This window comes from Lissotriton helveticus, chromosome 3_2, assembly GCF_964261635.1.
Source record: "Lissotriton helveticus chromosome 3_2, aLisHel1.1, whole genome shotgun sequence".
Classification (NCBI taxonomy): domain Eukaryota; kingdom Metazoa; phylum Chordata; class Amphibia; order Caudata; family Salamandridae; genus Lissotriton; species Lissotriton helveticus.
Genome location: NC_136062.1, coordinates 286,653,655 through 286,677,640, shown reverse-complemented (window position 1 = coordinate 286,677,640; position 23,986 = coordinate 286,653,655). Strand labels below are relative to the sequence as shown.

General features: G+C 50.2%; 1 protein-coding gene and 1 non-coding gene across 3 annotated transcripts in view; one reads left to right on the top strand and one right to left on the bottom strand.

The window, feature by feature from the left end:
* Positions 1-23,986, top strand: part of SCAPER (S-phase cyclin A associated protein in the ER) — a 3,246,499-nt gene that overhangs the window by 1,687,590 nt on the left and 1,534,923 nt on the right. The window lies entirely within an intron of this gene.
* On the bottom strand, positions 6,379-6,451 carry TRNAA-AGC (transfer RNA alanine (anticodon AGC)). Its single transcript has one exon. It is a non-coding gene; the product is annotated as a tRNA-Ala (tRNA).

Here is a 23,986-nt window from a genome sequence, read left to right as displayed (position 1 = left end):
TCCGTTCCAATCCTCCATATGAGTGAGCCACCTTGTTATTTCCGTGCGAACCTCGTCTGTCAATGGGACCTGATCCGAATACTGAAGGCCCTTGCGAAGATGGGAAGCTTTCAGGCATTGCAATGCTCTGTAATGGAGCGGACCCGGAAAGATCGCCTGAATAGAGGAGCTCAATAAACCCACTAGACGCGCCACCTGACGGAGCGAGGTGGACTGACGCACCATCATTCGCCGCAGCTCCCTGCGGATCTTGGAGACCTTGCGAGCAGGAAGGCTCAGAGTACGGGATAGCGAATCCACGACAAACCCCAGAAAGGTCAACTGTTTGGATTCAGACTCGACTTCTTGGTATTGATAATAAACCCCAGACTCTGGAGTAGGTCTACCGTGAATTGTAGCTGCTCCGAGAGCCTGATTGGACATTGTTCTAGGAGAAGAAGGTCATCCAAATAAATAATGAGGCGAAACCCTTTGGCTCGCAACGTCTCCACCACCGGTTTTAGCACCTTGTTAAAGCACCAAGGGGTTGATGACAGACGGAAGGGAAACAAACTCGAACACACTCTATCCTTCCACATGGAAGCGACGGTGAGGCGGGAAGATAGGCGGACCATCCAGTCGTCAGGTTGAAGGAGATCCCGCAATAGATGGATGCCTTCCATCTTGAAATGTCGATAGATCAACCATTGGTTGAACTCCTTCAAATTGATCACCGGACGCTGCCCCCCCCGTCTGTCTTGTCGACTATGAAGATGTTGCTCGGAAAAAAAACCTGGGGTGGAGGTGTGTGGGAAGCACCGCTCCTTTTTGCAACAGATCGGTCACTTCCTGGTCTATGAGGGAGGCCTGATCTTTTGCAAAAACCAGCGGCCGAGGACGCACATCCTGAACCGGGGACCGGTAAAATTCTATATGAAACCCCTGGACAGTTTGCAACACCCAGGCGTCTGAGGTAATGGCCCTCCAATTGTCTACGAAAGAAGCCAACCTTCCGCCCACCATGCAAGGGGAAAGAGAAGGGACTCTCACCTGGGGTAGGCATGCTGCCTTTGCCAGTTCCTCTTCCTCCGCGGCCCCTGGAGCCTTGTCGAGACTGGAAGAATACCGGTCTTCCCGCATCTTGTTGTTTCTTGCCATTGCCACGTTGAGGACCTTGGAGGTAGAAGCTGCCGGTCGAGCGCCCCCTGCCACGGCCGGCCCCCACGAAAACCTTAGGGTTAAAGACCCGCTTGATTGAGGATTGCGCTTTATCAAGCGAAGTAAAGGTGGACACAAATCTGGTAAATTCTTTAATAAAGGGCTCCCCGAACAAGCCGCCCTGCGCTATAGCTCCTGCCTCAGAAGAGGCAAGGTTGCCCAACTTCGGGTCCACCTTGATAAGGAAAGAGTATCTCCTCTCAGTAGAGAGGGCGCAATTCGCATTGCATAGGAAGACTACAGCGCGTTGAGCCCAGCTAGAAATCCTGTCAGCAGAGAGGGGGGTACCGGAGGCTTTAGCTTCCTCCGCCAGCTCCAGGACTTTAGATAGTGGACCTGCTATATCCAGTAACTTGTCCTGGCATGCCCGCCAGGAGCAGTCGATCCCCTTTTTAGGTCTCGCCTGTCGATGCGCATGCGCATCGAGCAAGCAAGACTATAGGGGCTCATCTACACTTTATCTAACTTGCAAGGAATCGTGGCGATTCCTTGCAGTGCCCGTGACTTTTAAGCTCAATGCGCATGTGCATTGAGCTTAAAAGCGCGTGCACAGCCGCCCGCATTCCTCCGACACCTTTGAAGTGAAGCTTAGCTTCACTTCAAAGGCCCGGTTCTTCACACCCACATGCCGCTCTGCCCTGCTCCGCCCCCTCCCCTGAGTCATCCTGCCTGCCCCTTCCCGCCGTGTCGCATTTCTCCTCCCCCCTCCCCTCTCTTCCCTCCGTCTTGTTCTTCTTGCTCACTTGTCACTCTTTGCCCCTTACTTCTATCCCTTCCTTTCTATTCCCTCTCTGAACCTCCTTCTATGCCCATCTCCTGTTCCTTTCTTTTCTCCAACATTTGCCACGTCTGCTTTCCTCGTCTCCCCACACGTTTGCCTCCCTTTACCTCTGTTTCCTTAGCTCCTCGTTTCTCCCGCCTACTCTCACATCTTTCTCTTTTCTTTCTACCCTCTCGCCCCCACTTCTCTTCGTGCTCATCTGTTCTCCACACATTTCTCTCACTTAATTCTTCCTGCCTCAACTCTCCGCCTCCCGCCCCCTCCCCCTAGTTTTTTATTTTTTAATTAATTTCCTGCTGAAAGCCTGACGAGCGGTACATTTCCCGTCCCTTGAGCCGTCAGACCTCGATGTGCCGCCAATCATCTACTTAGCATCTGCATCGTTAGAAGTCATCCTGGCCACTTGCAAGCACCCTGGCAGCCTGCTCTGGCGTGGGGGAGGGGCGCCTGCTCTCATAGGAAAGCTGGCAAACAACCCAAGTGTAACTAGCGATAGCAGGAGCCAATTAAGATCAAAGCTGATATATGCAGCAATAAGCCTTCATCCCTTTAATATTCAACATTCTTTTTCACTTTGACACAGATCAAGAGGTGTTAATGCATATTCTTTCAAATGAGTCGAGCAGTGCTTTAAAGTGACAAAACTGTTATTTGTTCTTTCACAATCAATTAGTATCATGGTTCAGCCTACTCTGAATTGCTCTACAGCTGGGGTGAAACATGCATCCTTGTCGCTGCAGTGCCACAGTCTATTCGAGGCTATGTTCTGCTGCAGAATAGCTCGAAGGGGCCTATAAACAATAGACCGAGCACACCCTTGGAGGAGCACGCGGGGGTGCAGACATTTTGTTCAGTTCATAAACGATCTGACAGATGCTTGCAGGTATGCAGTCATTTTTAGCAGGAGTAAAACAATTAAAAATGTGCTTCGGGGTTTGAGGCGCTCCCATTTGCATCTGAGAAAATGCATTTCTCCAAGCAGACAAAATGTCCTAATGTTAACACGTTCCGAACTGTGAATTCATTATTGAACAAGCAGGCTCTGAGCAGCAGATGCGAATGTAACGCTAGCCAATTCGAAGTAACAACACATCTTGTGACGATGGTGTGTTCGTGTGGAAAAGCACCCACGAGAACTCGTTATCCCTGCTATATAAAGAGGTCAGTTAGCAGTGACTGACTCTTTTCCAGGGTACTGGGTACTCGGCTATGTCACTGTATTCTTTTCTGTTGCACCTCTGTTGCAGTGGTGGACTGGGAGGAAACAGCAGCCCAGGAAATGTGTTTTTATCAGACCTATTGCATACCCAGAGAATGTAGGGAACGAGTCTGCCATCTACAGGCACCCTCACAACCCTCTCACCCTCACTCACTCTCACAACCCTCTCACCCTCACTCACTCTCACCCCCTCACTCACCTCACTCACTCTCACCCCTCACTCACCCCCTCACCTTCACTCACCCCCTCACTCACCCCCTCACCCCCTCACTCACCCCCCTCACCCCCTCACCCCCTCACTCACCCCCTCACCCTCACTCACCCTCTCACCCACCCTCTCACCCACCCTCTCACCCACCCCCTCACACGCCCTCACCCCCTCACACCGCCACCCCCCACTCAGAATGCACACCCCCTCACCCTCACACGCCCTCACCCACTCACACCGCCACACTCCCTTAGAATGCACACCCCCTCACCCACCGCCTCACTCCCCCTCACCCCCCTCACCCTCTCCCTCACACCGCCACACCCCCTCAGAGCCCTCACTCTCACTCACCCTCACTCACTCACCCCTCACCCTCACTCACTCACCCTCACTCACCCTCACTCACCCTCACAACCCTCTCACCCTCACTCACTCTCACAACCCTCTCACCCTCACTCACTCTCACACCCTCACTCACCTGACTCACTCTCACCCCCTCACTCACCCCCTCACCCTCACTCACCCCCTCACTCACCCCCTCCCTCACCCCCTCCCTCACCCCCTCACCCTCCACATCCACCACCACATCCACCGCATCCACCACCACCACATCCACCACATCCACCACATCCTCCACCACCACACCCACCACCACATCCACCACCACACCCACCACCACATCCACCACCAACACATCCACCACATCCACCACCACATCCCACCACATCCACCGCATCCACATCCACCACCACATCCACCACCACATCCACCACCACATCCACCACCACATCCACCACCACCACATCCACCGAATCCACCACCACATCCACCACCACATCCACCATCACCTCCACATTCAATCGCTGACACACACAGCACGTTCCCATCTAATTGTGTGTATACAGTACAACATATTATATCCTATGTCTTCATTAACAATATAGTGTATCTGTACTGAATATATATCCAGCATTTCAGACTGCATTTCAGAGCTTTTAAAAATGTTTATGGCTTTTTTTTTTTGAAATTCTTTAGCATTGGCTACAGGAAACAAAAATGCTAAAGATTTACAAAAAAAACCCATAAACAATTCTAAAAGCACTAACTCTAATGCTGCGAGACCTATTGCATTTTCAATGCTTGTTAGGATTGCGGATATATTTCTAGAGGAAAGTGGCCATCCTAGGGTCCACCTCCGGGGTCATCGCTACCTTGCCCGGAAAGACTGGGTGTGGACACTCCGCCTTCATACACGCTCGCACCTCCTTTTCCAGAGGCTTCCGTAAATGGCCAACCACAAGGGTAGAAACCTTGCCAGAAGGAAACCATTCCGATGAACGGGGATGGACCAGGTCCTCAGGGACTAACATCTCAGACTGTTCCTCGCTGCCCTGCGTTTCATTGGGTAAGGACTCAGTGGGTGGGCCGCCATGGCCTGGAGGGGCCTGCCTCAACCCTCGACTCATCCAGAGTCATCATCGTCGTCTGGCGGGCGGGGGAGGTCTGGGACTGCGGGAGGGGGGTGGAAGGAGATCCTCCCTAGATCTAGCCAAAAATGCCTTTTTTAAGCGTTCAAAGGGACCTGCTTCTATCTCTGCCGTGCTCTTGCGCTTTGGTGGCCGCTGCGCCTCACAGGCAAGAGCATACTTCATTTTGCGCTCCTCAAAAAAGGCCCCATGGCCGCATTCACTGCCTGGTGGATGGAGGCATCCACTGCATCGCAAAATTCGTCATCTAGGGGGATGACTTGGAGGGTTTCTTCCTCTGTATATTCCTCCATTGAATTAACTGTGTGAAACAAGAAGCTTTGAGGAGAAAGGTGCAGCCCCAACGCTAAGAGCGCTAGTATTAGACTACCTGGCAGGGGCGCAAGTGTTTTGGCGTGCTAAGCACTATATTAGGCACACTAGGTGTGGGCTGGGTTGGAACCCGCAGGGGCGACTCACCCTAAACAACTCCGGAGGGTATCTAACGCTGGGCCTGCCCCAAGAGTCTCTCAATAAGCGCTGTCCTCCGCGCTAAAAAAAAAACACACAGGGTATACAAGGTTAACAGACCGGCATACCGACCCGCAAAGCGGGCGTAGGAGATACTATAATGAAAGATACAGACCTGCCGAAGCAGGCGTAGTGGCTTATAGCGTAGGGAGAAGGTCGTGCAGACGCGGGGAATGGTCGGCGCTCTTTGATCCCGCCGCGGCTAGCGCACCCGAGATCGAGACGCGGACTTGCGCCCCCTGACAGCTCCGCGCCGCACCTTCAAAGGGGCCGCGAGTGGAGCCGCAAAGGCTCCTGGGGCCCCACGTATACCTCAGTAAACCGGTCACCAATAAAACAAGCATTTGCAATGCAATAGGTCTCGCATTTACGTAAGTTTGAGCTATTGGTATTGCAAATGAAAATTCCTTTTATTTTTGTTTTCGTTTTTAAAATATAGACAAAAGGCATTGTCATTTACAATGCCAATAGTTTAAACTTGCGTAAATGAGAGACCTATTGCATTGCAAATGCTTGTTTTTACTGTTTTGCTGACGGACTAGAACTTGAGGGGTAAAGTACCCTTCAGGTGGCAAACCTACAAACAGCCCGCTGCATATTGCCCAATTGTAACCCATGTTTTGCTGACAATCATTTTTAACAAATCTGTGAAAAAAATAGTATAGTCTTTTTTCCATATTCACATAATTTCTATCACGGATTTTGGGTTAATGTTTTAAAAAGGAGATGGGGGTCAAAATATGTATGTGCCCATTCCAGAACAAGGGCATAAAAATGTATACCACAGATCTTGAGGGCAGCACACTCACAAAAACATGGCTTCTGCCTTAGCACGTGGCATCAAAGTATGCTGCAGCCGGCTCCCGTTGACGAGCATTAGCTCAGATTTTTTAGCTCTTGTACCACTCACCCCACTGGACACGTACGAGAATTTAAATAATCTACAATTTGAGTTTAAAAGTTCTAAAATATATTTTGGAGAATGCGGGCATCGATCCCGCTACCTCTCGCATGCTAAGCGAGCGCTCTACCATCTGAGCTAATTCCCCGCCTAAATTCGCTAGCCACTGAGCCCCCTCTACTCACGTTCAACACAGGCATTCATTCCATATGTAATGGAGTTGGTGTTTTATTTAATCCTTTCGGTCTGCCCATCCAGATAACCAGCTCATCAGCAAACATGTTTTCTTACCTCAGTAGCCCAACAGAAAACTATGCTGACATTTATTCCAGTATAAAAATAAAATGTTAAAAACTGATCGGCATGAATTCTGACCCCTGTTATATGACAAAGAAGCATGCTGCCCCTCGATAGCTTGTTATATTGTAACAATGGATCTAATTGTATCTCACAAACTAACAAGTTCAATTCAACTCATCAAAACCTTAATCAGCGTCCTGCTGCTCGAAAGAAAGCGCCTACAGCGGATGCGCCTTAAGCAGACCACGTTTCATGGCTTCAGCCTCGTCAGTGAAGTAAAGTAAAGTCCACATTTGTAAAGCGCACAATCACCCGTAAGGGTCTCTAGGCGCTGGGGGCCGTCGGGAAGATTAAGCGAGCTATTGCCCAGAGTCACATGGTGCTGGGCTACCCTGCCGCCGGAGCCGGGGATCCAGCGTCAGTCGCCCTGGCCGCGGCGCCACACCTCTCCCACCGAAGATAAGATTGCACTTTAACTTAGTTTCCCTGGTCTTTATCACCACCGTACGTTGTCGAATGAATGCTAGGAGAAGTATTAACTTCTGTTCCCAGATGAGGCATGTGTAAGTTAGCAATGGGGCGAGGGTGTGGCGTAACGGCCAGCGCTACCCCACTAGATGCTGGGTTCGAGTCTTGGCGTTAGCTCAACATGCTGGGATTCTGGGCAAATCACTCAATCTTCCGTGCCTACCAAAAATGAATGTGTCCTTGTGTAAGGTAACTGATGCTCATGTAAAGCGCTCCAATACCTTCGAGTCGCGCTATATCAAACTGCAAAAAACACAAGCAATGGTTGGGGTAAGGAAGAGAGGAGACTGGGTGGACACAGGAGAAGGTATTAATAGGGACGGGGTGTAATACCTCACGACGGTAGGGGAAATAGAGATGGGTTCAATGGAGCACACTCTTGTGATAAGCCCGGTATTCACACTTTCCACTACAATGAGATTCGGCTCACGGGCCAAGGTCTCCAGCTCTTGCTGCAGCGGTGAAGGGGTGGTGGGTGGCGGCTGGGACCGCGGGGCTCCTTTAAATTTTTGTGGTGGTGTAAATGGAGTATGGCTGTAGTCTAATCTTCTGCTTACTGCACTCCCTGTTCTCTTGTCTGCCGATGCTGCTTCTGTGTGTCTAGCATGACAGAGTTGGTATTTTCACTGTAGTGATGGGATCGATGTGTTAATGAGTGTCAGTGCAGGTGCTTGTGAGTGTGCGCACAGAAGTCGTTGTTTGAGCCTGTGTGATAGTGCCCATGTGTGAGCTGGCTACCTGGTGCTTGCTGTGCGTGCACTTTAGTGCTAATGTGCGAGTACATAGGAGCGATGTGTGAACTAAATACACAACGGCGACGGTGTGAGCGCGTCCACTGGAGCGATGGGGGGAGTGAAGTATGGGTGCGCGTGCGATTAGGAGAGGTGTGAGTGTATGCTTGGTACGTAGAGTGGTAGAGGGCGTAGCAGATCATTAAGATGATGGAAACGCTTACGGTGGGTTCACTGAACAGCTGATATAAGTGCTGTATATCGTTAGTGCGTGCTTGTGTCTAGTGATGAGGTAAATGCCGGCTGTTCTAGCGCCAACTCTCTATAGTGGAAAGAGATGGGCTGAGTGCTAGTGAGGTTAAGAGTGCAACCTGGTCATTACAGTAAGTAACCCATGTGCCCCAGGGGGTTGCGGTCTACTCAGCAGCTACGAGCGGGGGGAGGATCTTGCACCCCCTAAACAGAGATAGGAAGGGGTTAAGGGAGAACCTGTCCTGCATGTGTGAGCTGGCTTCCTGGTGCTTGCTGTGCGTGCACTTTAGTTCTAATGTGTGAGTACATAGGAGCGATGAGTGAACTAAATACACAACGGCGACGGTGTGAGCTCATCCACTGGAGCGAATGGGGGCAGTGAAGTACGGGTGCGTGTGTGATTAGGAGAGGTGTGAGTAAATGCTTGCTGTGTAGAGTGGTAGAGTGCGTAGCAGATCATTAAGATGATGGAAACGCTTACAGTGTGCTCACTGAACAGCTGATTTAAGTACTGTATATCGTTAGCGCATGCTTGTGTCTAGAGTCGTAGAAAGGCTGTGTTTGCGGGGAGAGAGAGGGGAGGTGCTGGTGTAAGAGAGGGGAGGTGCTGGTGTGGGAGGGGGGAGGTGCTGGTGTAGGAGGAGGAGTGCTGCTAGGGCAAGGCTGTGTTTGCGGGGAGGTGTTGGTGTGGGAGGGGGGAGGTGCTGGTGTGGGAGGAGTGCTGCTAGGGCAAGGCTGTGTTTGGGGGAGAGAGAGGGGAGGTGCTGGTGTGGGAGGGGGGAGGTGCTGATGTGGGAGGAGTGCTGCTAGGGCAAGGCTGTGTTTGCGGGGAGAGAGAGGGGAGGTGCTGGTGTGGGAGGAGTGCTGCTACGGCCTGGGGGAAGCTGGCTGGGGAGGGGGAGGAGAAATGCTAGTTTATGGCCCAAAAGCGCGTGCCTGTGGCCACGTGAACTTCATGAAAACGCCAGCAAAAAGCTGGTGGTTTCATGAGGATTTTGAGCACTTGAATTCTCGTTCCTCAATGCGCTTGCGCGCATTTAAGGTCACGAGACCTAAAAAACACTGGAATGAGGCCACCAAACATATAGCTGAAAACAGCAGTACAGCAAAATATACATACACTCGGACAGGGAGATGCGCCCCGCCACGTTAATGTCACAACGTGCGCGCGTCTCCCTACAAGCAGTCACACTCGTTAGCACAATAAACTACCGCATTACACTCGCCCTGAAAGAGCAGAGCAAAACGGTACTTAGGAAGGTTGTAGGCAGCAGCGCGATCTCATGGAACAGGATCCCTCTGATTCGATGGTGGAGAGACCCTCAGGAACTACTGCAATGTTGGGTCTTGTAGTTTTTTCATGAAAGTTGAAGTGCTGAGTTATGGAAATAAAGAAAGTAAAAGCATAATCCTCGCCTCCGGTCCTGCCATAGAATCCTGATACACCAAAGGTAACACTGACACTTGAGGTGCTGATGGTAGGGGGTGGTGTATCGTGTCTTTTGTATTTATAATGCTCTCACAGAAAGCAACCAACAATACAACTCAAGGCACAACAGGCATAGGGATCTGCAGAATCCTTTAACACCCACTGAATGAACATAGGTATGTGCCCAGGTACAAGAGGTGGCTACCAATGCTAGATTCAAATTGACATACTTTCACTACCTTCACCGGACCTACATGACACCCGACAGATTGCGCAAAATATACCTCACTAGACCCTTGATATGTCCCAAATGCAAAAAAGCAAGACGCCACATTCCTAAACATGGCCTGGACATGTAGAGCATCAGCTGGCTACTGTGAAGAGGTAGTGAGGCGACTCTCAAGGGTGACAGAAATTAGTGTCCAATGAACAATCTACCAGTGCCTGCTGGGCACAATACCCAAACAAGGGACCACATTGCAAAAATGTGCACAATTGGCCTTCCTACTTCCGAAATGCTACATAGCAATATGCTGGTTATCTGATAAAGGGCCCACAGTCCACAAATGTATCAGGGACACACTAGATTGGGCTCTGGTAGAAGAACTGTGCTTGAAATGTGCGAACAAATGTGAGGGCTGTGGAGGACCTCAGTGACTGGGATCAGCACTGTATGGGGGCGAACTTTAGGGCTTCGGAAAATTGAATGTCCTTATGAAAGAGAATACATTTTTGAGAGTTCTAAGCTCACTTCTGGAGAGTACCCCTCATCACCCACTAAGACTGGACTTGGGCAGATCATCAATTGTGGAGAAAGCTAAGCTACGCCCCCTACTATTTTGGTTGCGTTTAAAATCAAACCCTGAGTTGCTCCCATACCCTGCTGCCCGTGTCGAAGTAAGTGCTTTTGACTGCTTCAAAAAAATTGGTTTGCTCTCTAAAGTGAAGTCCCTGCTTACTAGTATAGAACTGGAGGGATCGTGGGACACAAAGGACTCAGCAGTATTTCCTAGCAATGACCAGATTAAAAAACAATATTGGAATTGGGTGGCCCAGTCCTCTATTTCTCATTCGCCCAGGGGCCAACTCACAATGGATTTTAAACTGTCAGGTGTTTATGAACAATATCTAGAGGCCATCACGATACCGCAGGATAGGAAGCTTTATATGCAATTCTGATTTGGTTCACTCCCAGTGAATACTTTTATAGCCTCCTGGCGACTGCCTTACACTACAATGCACTCTTGTCCAGGTTGTCCCCGTTTTCCCCTTGTTGCTGAGTCAATTAGCCACATTTTTGTGTGTGTCCCATGTACCATTCTCCGAGAGCCAAATGGCTAACTCCTGTTTGTAGGCGGCATGGCACTCGTTGCCATCGTGAGGGGCTGCACATTTTAAAAATCGGGCTCTAGCCTTCTAGTTGCCTGTGCAGTTGCCAAGTTGCTCTGCAAAATGTGGATCATTAGAAGATCCGTGCTGAAAATATAAGTTTGTAACTTTTCCAATTAACTTTTTATTCCCTTTTTAAATCAATATGTTTCTTAGCTCTGGTTATCGTGCCATTTTTTGCACTGACTGTAAGGTGGGCCATGCTGCCCAATTCCATTGCGGCATACATAGGCTCTTGTTGACACAGCTCTTAGGTGCTTTGTATGCCAGTTTTATCCTTTAATATTAGTATTTAGGATAATCAATCCAGTTGAAACTTTTTAGATCTGATAACAAATTTTGGTGTGCCTTTTTATCTTGTTTCCTTGTACTGTATGCAATTGCACTTTTATGGTCGCAACGACCAAAATAAAGTTTTATGATGATGACTGGGTGAATATGGTGACCCAATTGGTTGGTAACAATGCGACAGATGAGGACGAACACAGCTGGAGGGAACGTAGGAGGGAGGACATGTAACTCAGGGACGTAATCTGGACTCACCCTGAGATCCACAGATAAACAAGAACAACTGTGGTCTGGAGGAGCAGGAGGAGAATGACTACACCAATACTGTCTTTGTGTCATCGTGTAACGCTGCTTGAGGTCACCACCTCCCTTTCTGTGCATGGAAAAGTTGACTTGTATTTGAATTGTACGCTTGTTAAATTAAAAATAAGAATGTTAAAAAGAACGTGATGATACAGTATCCTGTGACTGAAGCCGCCAAGAGCCATTAAGAGTATTGCCATCATCAATAACATCGCTGACATTACTCTTCCTGACTTTCAATAATGTTTCTGTCTGCACAGGGCTAATTTTAACCAAACTCCTCCTTCTACACCAACTTTTTCCAGAAATGAAAACAGACCCTTTTGACAATTTTCCTACTTCTACTCAGCCCGTGAATTTGGTTTCTCTCTTTCTGACTGTAGTGTTTTTTTTATAAGGACCCAGTCTCACACACTAAAGTAGTTCTCTTTGACATGATGCTTTTCCTCAAATTCTTCGGTAGCATGAGACTGTTGCGCTAGCACTCTTTTGGTAGTGGCATCTACGGAATCTTGTAAACACAGAGTGGGCCTAGTAGACTTCCTTTTTTTAACTCGTAGACTCAATCCGGACACACCCTGAACCTTGGGTCTCTGCTGCGCAGCAGCTGAAACGGAGATACACCGGTGCCACTGTGTGGTACACACATACATTATGCGTTCTAAAATACCATTTTAGACTAACAACTCGTTGGCTGCTTGTATGAAAGGCCTTAATCCAGGTTCTACACTTCTTTTCTTGGGCCATCCATGTTTCATATATTTATGAACTGACTTGATGATGGCATTGTTTTCAGTTGCTTCAAGCCACTGGTGATAACTAACCATATCTTTGTCTTCAACAATATCTGTCACGTTCTACTTAATCAACAGTGACATCAGAACAGTCATCAACTGGCGTCCTAGATAGGCAGTACTACTGAGTGCTCACTTGGTTGCAAGTCCCTTTAGGGGCACTCCTATGGTGATCAATAAAGCTTCAAAAGTTCACTTCAAAAGTTCACTTTAACATGAATTTTATTCATTTACTGTTACTTTCAATTCACTTATCTTTTGCACTTTTTCAAAATGTCATATATTTCTCCATTTTCATTTACACAATGCGTTTTCACATCACATCATATTGTTCTCCAATGCATTTCGAGCACTATATGCTCTTCATCAGGGAGTGTGATCTCCGAAAAGTAATATAACATCATGTGATATAGAACTAGGAACAGCTAAATCATTTACAAACATAGTAACATAGTGCATGCATCTTGTGAATTATAGTATACTCTGTGACATTCGTGACATCATGCCGTGTTGTGTGAACAATGTATGGTACTCACGTACTCATGTCGGGGTATAACTATAGATCTTAATCAGTGATCTATATAAGAAAACAAAGGCAAATTAATCTGTTATGTATTGTCCGAAATGCTACCATTTTGTAATCACATACAACCCAATTGTACTAATACCGATTACAACGAAAATTCCTTCACACCCGGTTGAACTATGATATTCAACGCGCTCAGGTTATATTGAGCGCTTCCCTAAATCTAACACGCTCAGCGTTTATCCTTCTCTTAGCGAGATTAGCAGATGGAATATCCTCGGGTGTGTTCAGAAGTATTCCTCATTGCTCCCGAATGACTTCCATGTTTGGATGCAGCACGTACTGCGTCTTACGTATAATTCACATCTCCATGAACATGGAAGACGGACTACCGGATGTGTATTACTGTGTCTCGGCCGCTGCCAAATTGGATGTATGGTATTAAGAAATAAACAACGATAAATATAACGTGCTATATGCATGTAATGTGAAATTCATAACTAAAATGTAAAGTAAAGTACTACAACAGAAAAATATAATTCACAAAAGATACAAAGTTTACATTGCTACTATTTACAACAATACTTATCGTATGGGCATCAATTACAGACTTTTCAGAGCAAAAATAAATCCCACAATGGGTGTCAAAGATAGCAAGCAAACTCAATATGTTCATTGAGGCCATATGGCTTCATAGCTTGTAAGTGGTAAATCCAAAAGTTTTCCCTGCGCAATACTTGTTTATTATTGTCTCTACCTTCAATTTTATCAATGACTTCCAGGATTAAAAATCTCAATTTCGCAATGTTATGTTTGAATTCTTCAAAATGTGTTTCCACAGTGGACTTTATGTTTTTGGTTCTTATATTGGATTTGTGTTCATTCATACGTAGACGAATTTTTCGCTCTGTTTTGCCCACGTATATTTTGCCTCAAGGGCACTTAAGCAAATAAATAACATTAGAGGTTTCACAGGTAGCTGACACATGTAGTTTAATTTCATGACCCCTCATAGGATGGTGAATGGTTGTTCCGTGAATGATAGTGTGGCAATTTTGGCAGTTTAGACAGGTCATTGTTCCTGTATATGTTTGCTTGTGTGATTCCTTCTTGTTCAAAATTTCTCCTATATTCCTGTTCCTGGTATATGCAAACAGTGTAGGTTCCATGAACATGTTCTTGAAGTCAGGTTCCATGGTTAACATTGGCCAATGTTTCTTTATTATCTTCTTGAAGGTATAACTTGATGTGAACTTCGTTACTACCACCATTCTGGTGTTCACCTTCTTAGTACTGGTAGTTAAAGCTGCTTGACGTGTGATAAGTTAACATCTAGCTGCTGCCTTCGAAATAACTGGTGGAGGGTACCCTCTTTCTTTGAACCTTTCTGCCATCTCCTTCGTTCTCTGGTCAACTTTTTGTTCATCTGAGACAATTCTTCTTATCCTCAACATTTGTGATGTTGGCAAATGTGTTTTCAGTGATTGTTGGTGATGACTTGTGAAATGTAAAATATTGTTTCTGCCTGTTAACTTTCTGAAGATATCAGTTTCCACACCTGTCTCCGTTTTCGATATCAATACATCTAGGAATGTGATTTGGGTATCAGAAACTTCACTAGTAAATTGAAGATGTTGATTGAATGAATTCCAAGTCTGAATGACCAACCTTGCGATTTCTTTGTTTCCTTTCCACACCAGGAAAATATCGTCTATGTACCGCTGGTACAATATTATGTGAGATCTCCACTCCTGGTTTGATAAAATGTGCTCCTCCTCAAATTTCTCCATCACAAGATTCGCATACGATGGAGCCATGCAATTCCCCATTGATGTACCGCTTAATTGGAGGAACTACTCCTCCTTCCATTTAAAATAGCTGTGATAGAGTGAAAAATGAACCAGTTCCAGAATGTAAATTTGCATTGTGTGTTCAATATCACTGTTTAATAGTGTGTGTTCTACTGCCTCCCTCCCATTTGGTGGGGAATTGATGTATATAGCGACTTCACGTCAGCTGTACACAGTGTAATATCTTCACCTTCTGGCCATTCTATATTCTGGAGTTTCAGAATGAAATCAGTGGTGTCCTTTGTGTAATATTTCATCCTCTTGACACTCGGCTGTAGATATTTGTCTATGAATTGGCCAGTGTTTTCATGAATACTTCCACAGGTTGAGACTATTGGTCTGAACGGTGGGTCCTTGATGTTCTTATGAACTTTCGGTACCGTGTAAAATGATGGACTTCTGGGATTAGTTGTTAGTAAAAATAATCTTGTTTTATCTTTGATTATTTTCATTTCAACTGCCTTATCCACTATTTTTTTCAGTGTTATAGCAAATTCTCTGGTTGGGTTGTTATCCAATTTCATGTATACATTATGATCCATAATGTGTTCCTTTACTTTATCTTCATAATGAGTTGTGATGTGTACAACCAGTGCTCCCCCTTTATTAGCGTTTTGAAATACTATTTGTGGGTTGTTCGCAAGTTTTTTGAGAGTATCCCAGTCTTTACGTGTAATGTTTTTCCTATTGGTTGTTCTGAACTTTATTGAATTCAACTCTTTCTTGACCAAGTTCTCAAAAAGGTCCAAGGTTTTGTGACTCATTGGAGCCATATAGGTACTACGATTTCTCCAGTATTAGGGGTGTCTTTTATAGATTCACATGCCTGAATCATTCCCCGTCGTCGGAGTGGGAGTCCCTCGGTACATAAAAAGCAGTAATATGCTATAATTACATTGGAAAAACACTAATTCCCAACCAGGAAGTATAGTAGCTCAAGCTACCATAGAAAAAACTTCCACCTTCGTGACTATCCCAGTCATTATGTATAGTCTAAAGTCCAGCCAATCAGGCGCCAGCACCCACTAGAACCTTCTCCCCAGAGGCTCAGGCTCTCAGATTTTTTTACCGCACGTCGTGTGTTAGGGAGTCTCCCTGAGCTCTGCTCAGTTTTCTCAACTTTACTTCAATTTGAACTACTTTCAAGGATGTCTTCTAAGAAGTCTCTCTTCAGAGCCTGTGATTGTTGTGGTAAGCTTCGGCTTTTTGAGAAAGATCCACACAAAAAGTGTATATATTGCCTATACCCAGATCATCAGGCCTCTGACTGTAAGATCTGCAGAACCATGCCTCAAAACACTCTCAGGGATAGAGAGGGTCGTTTACTTCTGTGGTTGAAAAGACTAAAGGACTCTTCTAATCCTGCATCTGAGGTGGGCAGCATTGCCTCTGGTTCAACTGCAGCCTCTAGGAAGAGGCCTGCGCCTGAAGGAATGTCATCACCTAAGGCAAAGGTGACTAAAAACAACCACCTACTAAGGGACTGGATAAGCCTTCAACATCCAAGGCTGTCCCCACAGGCAAAGGCTTGGAGAGCACTTCTGACCTTCAAAAGAGAATTACCATCAAGATTCCTCAGTCATGTGAGAGGAATTTACCACAGACCTCATCTCCTCAAACGGCGATGTCCACTTCAACCTCCTCGTCGACGAGAGCGACGACTACAGTGACATCGACGGTAACTTTTTCCTCACCTAAACCTCGTATGATTGTCATCGTCGTTGTCGTCACCAACTATGGTATTTGTCTCTGTGAAGCCTGTTCCGTCGACGTCCGTCGTTGACGCCTCGTCATCGACTCCTCTGAAGGCTCTACCGTCGACAAAAAAGAAATCGTCGACGAGCTCGTCGACGGGCTCCACACCGTCTACGAAGGTAACACCGTCGGCGAAGATTGACCCGTCGCCGAAAGTAACACCGTCGACGAAGAGTAACCCGTCGATGAAGAGTGACCCGTCGACGAAGAGTGTCCCGTCGACGAAGAGTGTCCCGTCGACGAAGAGTGTCCCGTCGACGAAGAGTGTCCCGTCGACGAAGAGTGTCCCGTCGACGAAGAGTGTCCCGTCGACGAAACAGAATCCGTCGACGAAGGATGCCTCGTCTACGACAAAACCATCGAAGGGAATCCTCCGTCGACGCCACAATTATCATCATGTACGGCACTACAGATCTGAAAGAGACACGTTAGTATTAGATTCCTTACCTTAGAATATCCCCAGGCATCAGACTGGATCCGGAAATTTTTGCGTAGCAGTACCCTTGCGCGTCGGTAGGCGTCGTCTGCGGCTCCGCGTCCGTCGTCTGCGTCGTGGGCGCCGTGATGACGTCGTCGGAGTACTTAGAAGCCGCCTCCGCGTGCTGACGTCAGTTCTTCTTTTTTCCGCGCCAGCAAGCGCAGATCTGGGAAAAAGCAGTAACCCTAGTCTTTTTTGACTAACCTTTTTGATCCCATTTCGAGTCTCTCGACTCCGACACGGTGCCTTTAGGGATGCCCGGCTTCCAGCCTTGTGACAATTGCGACCGGCTGATGTCGGTCACGGATCCTCACCGCGTCTGTTTGTCGTGTTTGGGCGTCGACCACGACGACAAGGCCTGCTCCGACTGCCGGGCCCTCTCTTCGAAAGCCAGGCGGGAGCGGTCCCGTAGGCGCCTCGAACTCCGGCAGTCGGCCCCGCGCCGTGAGAGGTCCCGATCCCATGGGAGGTCGAGGGACAGGTCGCGGGCTCGGAGCCATCACAGCTCCGAGAGTAGGCCGCACTCCTCCGGGTCGAAGTCGTCGTCAGGTAAGAAGTCCAAGCGGCGTCATCGCTCCTCGGAATCCCCCCCGACGCTCGCGCGATGCGGCCGGGGGTTCGGGTGACACCGCCCAAGGGGCTCCGTCGGAGTCGCGGGCGCCGCGTGCAGCTCCACACCCTCTGGTCCCTGGGCTGAACGCGACGCCGGAGGAGGTCGAGCGCTTCCTCATGGCCATGAGGAAACTCTCTCCTCCGACGGGCTCCGCGGCGCCTTCGGGCCCAGCGGACCCCTCTGGGGGCCCTCGCGGGTCGGCGGCTCCGGCCCCGACGCCGTCGGGTGCTTTGGCCCCGACGCCGCCGACGCCTTCGGGCCCGGCACCGCAGGTCCCCGTTATCCCGACACCGCCGGTGCCTTCGGGCCCGGCGCCGAGGGGTCCAGTCGTTCCGACGCCGCCGGCGCCTTCGGGCCCGGCGCCGCAGGATGCTGCTGGTCCTCCTTCAGGATCTGGTTCGTCGCCGGTGGATCTGACGACCTCCCCGGCATCGGACCCTCAGGTGTCGCCTCCGGCGCCGGCCTCGGGCGGCGCCGTCCCCGGTCCCACCTTCGTTCCTGTTCCGGCGTCGGGACGGCCCCGATGGGCGCCGCTCCAGACGCCGGTTGGAGAGTTCTCTCTCTACGAGCAGGCCCCATTGGTTGAGAACCCTGAATTTCAGGACATGGGTGATGAAGAGGACTGGGAGGGGTCTGAGGACCCTCTGACCAGGGAGTGTCAGTCTCATGAGGACTGGACAGGAGACCTTGGGGAGGCCAGTGGCCTGGACACCTCTCCAGACACTGGTTTTGTCTCCCCTCCTTCCGTGGCATCGGAGGAGGGGGCAACTTATAGTGTGGTGCTGATGAGGGCTGCCAAGGCCTTGGGCCTTGAGCTCCCCGTCGCGGCCGTGAGGACTAACCTCCTCACTGAGGTCCTTAAACCGCAGTCAAGCTCGGCCGAGCCTCTGCTGCCTTTTAATGAGGCCTTGACCGACGTTCTGCTGGGCACTTGGTCCAAGCCCGCTACGGGTTCGCCCGTAGATAGGAACGTGGCCAGACGCCACCGCCCAGCCCCGGGCGACCCATGTTTCCTGTCCTCCCACCCTACCCCCGAGAGCCTGGTTATCCAGGCCTCCAATTCCCAAACCGCATTCCCGTCCGCACCCCCGGACCGGGAATCCAAGAGGTATGACCAGTATGGAAAGAAGATCTTCTCATCTATTAGCCTCGGCCTGCGGTCTTCTAACACCGCCTGCCTCTTGGGACGTTACACCCACTCTGTGTGGGATAAGGTCGCGGAAGTGCTGCCAGAGTGTCCATTGGAGGTACGGGCCAAACTCGGCCAAGTCCTTGTGGAGGGCCGGGATGCAGCCAAATATTCCATCCGGTGTGGGCTGGATACCACTGACTCGCTGGGTAGAGCGATGACAACGACGGTGGCGGTCAGATGCCACGCCTGGCTGAGGTCCGTCAACTTCTCGGAAGATGTCCAGAGCACGCTTATGGACATGCCGTTCGATGGCCGTCGCCTCTTTGGCGACAAGGCAGACCATGCGCTTGAGCGTTTTAAGGACTCCAGGGCTACGGCCAAGTCCTTAGGCCTCTCGGGCCGGCGCCAGCAATCGGCTGCCTATCACTCCTTTCGTGGCCACGGAAGGGGTGCGCCCACACGTGCCGCCAGCCACGCACCGCAGGGCAATACCCAACGCGGTGGCGGCCGTGGGAACCGCCGTCCAGGTGGTCGGGGGCAGCGGCGAGGTCAGTCCACACCTTCCCCCGCAGCATCCGCCTCTAAACCCTCCTAGTCCGTGCTTTCAGGCCCATGTGACGCCAGTGGGAGGCAGGGTTCGCCATCACCACCTTCACTGGCGCACTGTCACGTCGGATAGGTGGGTGCTGCAAACCGAAGGGGCTACTCCCTCCCCTTCGAGGCGACTCCTCCAGCCATGCCACCGCAGAACCACCGTGTATCGGGGGATCACTTGCGACTTCTGCAGGAGGAAGTTACGGCCCTCTTGGCCAAAGGGCCCATCGAGCGCGTTCCTGGGCCAGAAGTAGGGTGTGGTTGCTACTCCCACTACTTTCTGGTACCCAAGAAGGGCAAAGGGGGCCTACGCCCTATCTTGGACCTACGGAACGTCAACGGCTTCCTCCGGAAGGAGAACTTCAAGCTGCTGACTCTGGCTCAGGTCCTGGCTGCCCTGGACCCAGGAGACTGGATGGTAGCGTTGGACTTGCAGGACGCCTATTTTCATATCCCCGTCCTGCCGGCCCACCGGTGGGCCACGAGCACTTTCAGTTTACCGTGCTCCCCTTCGGCCTTACCAGCGCCCCACGGGTGTTCACGAAGGTGATGGCGGTGGTCGCAGCTCATCTGCGTAGGTTAGGGGTTTCAGTCTTCCCCTACCTCGACGACTGGTTGTTGAAGGCGGGCTCGCCCCAGACAGTCGTCAGCCACCTCCGGACGACGGCAGACCTCCTGCACCAGCTGGGGTTCTCCATCAATGTGCCGAAGTCACACCTGTGCCCCTCTCAGAAGCTCCTCTTCATCGGAGCGGTTCTGGACTCGACGCGGTTTCGGGTTTATCCGCCCGAACAGCGGGTCCGGGATATTCAGGCTCTGATTCCCATCTTTCAGCCGTTATCCCGGGTTTCGGTCAGGTTGACGCTGCGGCTTCTGGGGCTGATGGCCTCCTGCATCCTGCTGGTGCATCACGCCAGGTGGCGGATGCGGGCTCTGCAGTGGGACCTGAAGTATTAGTGGGCCCAGCATCAGGGCAACCTCTCCGACCATGTCCTGATCTCGGAGGGCACTGCGAGACAGCTGCAGTGGTGGCTTACGGACCGCGATTGGGTCAGCGGCAGATCCCTCTCCCTTCCCCAACCGCAGCACGTAGTTGTGATGGACGCGTCCCTCCTGGGCTGGGGAGGCCACATGGGAGAGGCGGAGATCAGAGGCCTCTGGTCTCCGGCGGAGGCCCGGCTCCACATCAACCTGTTGGAGCTACAGGCGATTCGTCTAGCACTGAAGGCATTCCTCCCCTCTGTCCGGGGGAGTGTAGTGCAGGTGTTCACGGACAACACCACCGCCATGTGGTACTGCAACAAACAAGGCGGGGTGGGGTCGTGGATCCTTTGTCAAGAGGCTCTTCGCCTTTGGCAGTGGCTGGAACGCCAGGGCGTGACCCTGGTGGCTCAACACCTGGCAGGTTCTCTGAACGCCAGGGCGGACGAGCTCAGCCGTCGGTGCATGATGGATCACGAATGGCGTCTGGACTCGGACGTGGCGCAAGGCCTCTTTCAGCGATGGGGAGAGCCTTGGTTAGATCTATTCGCCACCGAAGAGAACGCGCAATGTCATCAGTTCTGTGCGTTGGAATTTCCAAGGCGGCACTCGCTCGGAGATGCTTTTCGTCGCGAGTGGAGTTGCGGTCTGTTGTACGCCTTTCCGCCTATACCACTTCTGCCCAGAGTGCTGAAGAAGATCAAGCGCGACCGGGCCCAAGTCATCCTTGTGGCTCCGAACTGGGCGAGAAGGTACTGGTATCCAGAGCTACTCAGTTTGTCAGTCGATCCCCCGGTTCGTCTGCCTCTTCAGGAGGACCTTCTGTCGCAGCAGCAGGGGACGGTCCTCCACCCGAACCTGTCCAGTCTCCACCTCCATGCTTGGAGATTGAGCGGCGACAGTTGAGGCCATTTGACTTGCCTCCTGAAGTCTGTAACATAATTCTGGCAGCCAGGCGTCCCTCCACAAAGTCGGTATACGCCTGCAGGTGGAACAGATTTGTGGCATGGTGCACAGCAAAGGCTGTGGATCCACTTTCTGCCCCTCTTTCTGAGGTTCTTCTCTTCCTTCTTTCTCTTGCCCAGCAGGGCTCTGCTCTGGGCACTATCAAGGGCTACCTTTCTGCCCTTTCAGCCTTTCTCAGGCTACCTGATCAGCCTTTTTTGTTCAAGTCCCCTATTGTTAACAGATTTCTAAAGGGCATCACTCACACGTTTCCTCCTGTTCAGTTTGTGATGCCTCAGTGGGACTTGAACCTGGTTCTTACATTTCTGATGTGCGCTCCCTTTGAGCCACTTCACAACTGTCCTCTTCGCCTTCTGACTTTGAAGACTGCTTTCCTGGTTGCCATCACCTCTGCCAGGAGAGTGAGTGAGCTCCAGGCTCTTTCTTGTACTCCACCTTTCCTTTCTGTCCATCCGGACAAAGTGGTGCTTCGTACCAAACCTTCTTTCCTGCCCAAGGATGTCACGGCCTTCCACATCGGGCAGTCCATCACCTTGCCTACCTTCTTCCCGCCACCGCATCCCTCTAAAGAGGAAGAGCGGCTCCACCGTCTGGACCCAAAACGTGCGCTCTCATTCTATTTGGATCGCACACGCCAGTTCCGGGTGGATGACCAACTCTTTGTTGGTTACGTGGGCGCTAAGAAGGGGAAAGCGGTGCACAAGAGGACCATCTCCCGGTGGATCATCCTGTGTATCCAGGCATGCTACTCCTTGGCTAGGAAAGAGCCCCCGGTTGGACTGCGGGCTCATTCTACCCGAGCGACGGCGACCACCACTGCCCTGGGCAGGGGTGTGCCCTTGCAAGACATCTGTCAGGCAGCTACGTGGGCATCGCTGCACACGTTTGCAAGACACTACTGCCTGGACAGCCAAGTCCGGAGGGATGGCTTCTTTGGCCGTTCCGTCCTCCAGGACTTTCTGGTGTGATTATTGGTTCGCAGACCCACCACCGGGGTTGGTATTGCTGGGGTATCTATTCTAAGGTAAGGAATCTAATACTAACGTGTCTCTTTCAGATGCACAAGTTACTACTTGTGTAACGATATATCTGTAAGAGACATTAGTTAGTATTAGATTCCTTACCGACCCACCCATCCTCCCCGTTCTGCGAACCAATATCTAGGGTTAGGGTTGTCCCCTTCAGGGCCCTAGTTTCAATGGCACCAGTGTTGGTTTTTAACATGGCTCTGCGTTTCTGGCGAGGAAAAGCTGTGTCTAAGAGCTGACGTCAGCACGCAGAGGCGGCGTCTAAGTACTCCGACGACGTCATCACGGCGCCCACGACGCCGACGACGGACGCGGAGCCGCAGACGACGCCTACCGACGCGCAAGGGTACTGCTACGCAAAAATTTCTGGATCCAGTCTGACGCCTGGGGATATTCTAAGGTAAGGAATCTAATACTAACTAATGTCTCTTACAGATATATCGTTACACAAGTAGTAACTTGTGCGTTTGGTCTCCGTCGACAGTGTTTCTAACACCGCAACAAGCATCAGGGCAAATACGTGAAACAACAATGCAGTTTTCACCCCTTTGTATTTCTCCTCAAAAGGTGTCTTCTGAAGTGCCAGACCAACTTTTGGACACTGAAAGTGAGGATGAGATGGTCCAGAATACATTTGGACAAGCAACTAGCCCATCGGAGTTGCATATCAAACTTCAAGAAGAAGAATATGATGTTTCTCAATCTCCTGTTCATATATCGACACCAGTGGAAGATAACCCGGTTGCTCAAGTGCCTATGGCTTTACTATCCAACGTACAATATATGTTGGACGATTACTATAGGAGGTTCCCACCATCAGAGTCAGCAGGTTCTGGGCCGACAACTCCAACTTCTGAAGCACCTCCACCCGTGCTTCCTCCGGTGCGTCCGTCTTCACAATCACAACCTACTCAAGAAGGAGCTCCGCAGTGTTCGGAGGATGAAGACCAAAGGGAAGAAGGAGAAGTGGATGATTTGTCGGAGTGGGAGAACTATCAAGTACAATCTCCTTCAACATCTCCTCAGACTACGTCGGCCTCCCCTCCGGTGGATGTGGCTAGTTTTCACTTACTAATGGAGCGTGCAACCAAACGTTTTCATATACAAATGGAACATACGGAGAAAGACTGTTTCTTGTACGATTTCAAGGATCAGCCCAGACGACAGATAAAGACAATACCCATCATTGACTTCATCTGGCAAGAAGGGATTAAGGTAATGTCAACGCCAGCCTCCATTCCTCCGGTCTTGCCACGCATAGATAAAAAGTATAAAGCACCTGAAAAATCGCCTGCATGTCTGATCGGACATCCAAAACTTGACTCAGTAATTGTCCAGGCGGCCCAGAAGAGGGCCAGAAATCCATCCTCTGCAGTCACGGCACCGCCGGACAGGGATGGCAGACGCCTAGACTCAATCAGAAAGCGTGTTTCCACCATGGCTGCAACAACTGTTCGTGCTGCCAATGCATTGGCCATTTTAGGGCCGTACGACCGCCAAATGTGGTCTGACATCGCACCATTTATCGATCTCCTCCCTGAGCAATCCAAAGCTGAAGCACTTCAAATTCTTCAAGAAGGCCAAAGAATCTCTGAAGAGATTATCGATTCAGCTATAGATGTCGCATCTACAGGATTTCGACAGTTAGCAGGAGCTGCTGTCCTGCGCAGACAGGGGTGGTTACATTCAACTTCTTTCAGGCAAGAAGTCCAGAACAGAGTTTTAGACATGCCATTCGATGGCGAA